Source organism: Oratosquilla oratoria, chromosome 10, assembly GCF_046742065.1.
Source record: "Oratosquilla oratoria isolate Oo_2021 chromosome 10, ASM4674206v1, whole genome shotgun sequence".
In the NCBI taxonomy this organism is placed as follows: domain Eukaryota; kingdom Metazoa; phylum Arthropoda; class Malacostraca; order Stomatopoda; family Squillidae; genus Oratosquilla; species Oratosquilla oratoria.
Genome location: NC_134786.1, coordinates 17,765,225 through 17,769,197, shown reverse-complemented (window position 1 = coordinate 17,769,197; position 3,973 = coordinate 17,765,225).

Sequence of the window (3,973 nt, the reverse complement as noted above, 5' to 3'; positions counted from 1 at the left end):
TATGAGTTTGGAATTTATTATAGAAGATCTGTAAACACTATACGACTGTCTTATGTTTACGCAATCCTTACCGAAAACACTACTATTTTCTTGGTCTATCGTCTATACTTTTGGTAAACATCACTTGTGACATATGACGTCAGTTCGTACACACGTCTCGTATTGAGGAAAATAAATTCTTGGGTGTAATCAGCAAGGATATATATTGTCCTACACGATGTAATTGTATGCAACCATTTAAAGATTCGTATGGATTACATAAAAGAATTATCAGCCATTTAGGTAAACTACAAAAGGCTAAAATCATATTAATGTAATATCATAGGATTTTAAGTTTTCTATTGTTGTTTTAGTTAATGTCAGTACTATATTATTAGTTCATTCCCATTGGTGATTGGTATAAAGTGTACCCTTAATATAAAGAGAACGGTGACGAAATATGACCGACGTCACAATGATGTCATTGTGTATTGGTGCGCTGTATTATAGATATTAGAATAAACATAACAACAACAACAAATAAATATTAGGTGCAATACTAATTTGCTGCGGTTACTAGCCACCAAAATACCTAAGCATGTGGCATGATGTGCTGTTATTCGTGGAATGTGCCTATAACCACCTTAGGCTTGTTTCTGCAGACGAAACACGCGTTCAAGTGTCCTGATTTCAATATTCATATAGACAATAGCATCTCCCAAGGTATGCAGATATTTAATGTAATATAATATCAGTGGTAGAGAGTACTGTATTTGGTGGTAAATAAAATAGTGATGCCTAGGCCTATGGACTAACCTCGGAATAGTTTTTTATGGGATGGGAAGAGAAGTCTGGAGGATAATGAAAAGACAGTTGTGTATATAAGGGGATTATTGCCACTGACGACCTTTAAGGCATATTTAATAGAGCTTGTATCGCGGCTCAGGAGGCATGTGGCAGGAGACTTGGACATCGAGGATTCCAGATTATAATCTATATCAACCAAACGAAAGCTGAAAAATGACAGTTGTAGAGATAGGCAGAAACACAGATTTTTTGAGAGGTAAACTGAAATGATATTATGTAATATGAAAGAAAGTTAGAAATAACGCTAAACCCCTTATAAGTGAGATTACATATGTCAACAGTAGGTACTGAAAATAACAGTGAATATGAAGATGGGATTCCATTAATGAAGCTCTCAGAGCAGGGGTTAACTGCGGATCATTACCTCCAAAAGGATTATGAACCTTTTTCTAGGAATCATGTACAGTCAGCCACACACAGACTCGCGTATTGATTTACTTGTATAAAAAAAACATCCTTTTCATTGAAACATTATTAAACAAACCCCTGTTTAAACATTAATAGATAAGAAAATTTTATTTCTCTCTGTTGTGATTAATTTTTTAATTTTCAAAACAATGTATCTGCGATATTAGAAATTAGTACGTTTTCAGAAGTTTGATGAAGGTTGGGGTTATGGTAGGTTTGGTACTACTGAAAGGGGTCAAGTATTGGAATAAAAATTGGGAAACATTGCTTTAGAGGGACTGGCTCTGTATGAGGGATTTGAGAGAAATCACAGCACAATAAGGGACATCAGAGCCAAAGCCATACTGAGTCACAGAGTAAATCAAAAGCAGAAGAATATTCGTGGCTTTTTGAAGTCAGTCTCTGCGCATAAAATCTTCCACCAGCACTAGTCGTAGATCTGTTTTCTCACCAAGCCCTCTTCTGAGCTGCCAAGAAGTATATCTGACAATGGCCGTGATATCTAACGATGTGTCGAGTAGTGGTGGGCAGCTACCGGTAAAGTTACCGGTTTTATCGGTAACAGCCTTGACGGTAGCTTACCGGCAATAATTCTGCTACCGTTAAGGTTCCGTTAACCGATAAGCTATACCAAACACTCGTGGAGCGGTAAGCACGTCTCGGCTTGGTGGTACTGAGTGACGGTAGTGGTGGGCAGCTACCGGTAGTTACGGGTTTTATCGGTAACAACCTTGACGGTAGCTTACCAGCAAAAAATCTGCTACCGTTTAGGCTCCGTTAACCGATAAGCTATCCCATAATACTCAGAGAGCGGTAAGCACGTTTCGGCTTGGTGGTACTGAGTGACAGTACTGACGGCCCTACGTAGGATGAAAATTAACAGGAACGTATTCAACGTGCTAGATCGTCCTGCTCCCTTCTCGGCCCACTGATGCACAGTACGAAATGTACGTATTCGAATATGAAAATTAACAGACGTGCTAGATCGTTTTGTTCGCATCTCGGCCCGCAGAGGTTCAGTGCAAAATGTACGTATTCGATTAGTCAGCCTATGTGATCTAGAAATGAAGAGGTGGTCAAACTACTCGAAAACTTTTCAGTCTGCCTGGTTAAAGGATCCCCTGTTTAAAAAATGGTTAGCGGAAGTGAAAGAGGATGGAAATAAGGCACGTTGTAAAGTTTGTAGAACGGACATGAAAGCTCACAGAACGGGGAGATTGGAGAGACACTGTTTCCACACTTACCAGATCTTCATATTCAACTTTATATTTAATGTTTATTAATATATGCATATTTACATAAATGTACGCAGTTGCTCATGAAAGACACCATCTGCATGTTACAATCTATTTGTACTGTACTTGTATTGGAGTTAATCACAAACAAGTTCACAAATACACTTATCAGACTCGCACGAGTGATGACTGACAAGGATATATATATATAAGCTATGGGTTGGGGCAGGGAATACAGTATACCACAACAGACTCACGGAAAGCAGAGACAAGAATAAGCGGGCAGAGACGATCAAAGATTCTGGTGGATTAACACTGTGCCCATTGAAGTGGCCTCTACGACGCAAGGTAACGTGTTATTCAAAAATCATATTTTGTTAGTGATACGCATGTAATTATTATTCGCGTAGTCTTAAGTAACTGATATTTGCGAGCCTTACCCTAGATTGGTGGAGGTGGCGCGCGCTGGCGATTCCGGTGGGCATGTATCCAAATGGATACACAAAATAAAAAAAATTAAATAAAATATATGAGTGTGTTTTTTGTCCATTTAAAGGTACTATAATATAAATATAGGGATCGTAGAGTCCTGCTAATACAAAATTAACGTAATTCCAATATAAAAAATGACAACTATGAACAATTGAAAAAACTTTGACAGAAATTCAAAGGGTTGAGATTATGTGTTCCTGAGCCTAATATAAGAGGAACTTGGTAAAAAAAAAAAACATTATGACAATGACCTACATATGTCAATTCATCTCACACAAAACCTTTAAAACCTCAATTGTACAAAAAAACTTTGTCCTGACTAAATGAAAAATGGGTGATTTTGGAAATGAATTTTTATGTGTAATGTGTAAAAATGATGCATGTAATTATTTTTCTTTTATGAAATTGTGTTTCTATGTGAAAAATATATTCTTTGTATGAAATTGCACTTACATAGAGACGGAAGTGGAGTGTGAGAGGGGGAGGGGGGGATTGGTGCGTAGGCCTATGCACTGAGGGAGAGGCGGTAATGCTGTGACCTTACACGCACCCCCTCCCTACTCCCCGCCCACGAGAGTTGGAGTAACGACTCGGAGCGCAGGATTTTTATAGTGACGACGTTACAAAACTTGAGTTGTGACTACACACCATAGTAGGATGACATTTGTTCAGATTTAAGTCATAAAGGCGACTCGAACTAGGGACGTCACTACAACCTCACGAGTATTATACCGGTAAATTACCGGTAATTTCGGTAACGGCATTGTTGTTTACCGGTAATTCCGGTATTGAAATTAGCGGTATTTGCCCAGCACTAGTGTCGAGTGACAGTGACGCCATTCTCTGTTCTTAGATTTACGTAAGTGTTCAAAAAGTTGTAGTAGTGCAAAATAAATAAGTAACCATGTCGTCTCCCTCAAAAACCTATCACGCGAGATCGTATGTTCTACGTCACAACCATGTACCAATTTAAGCGCTACATCACGCATGAA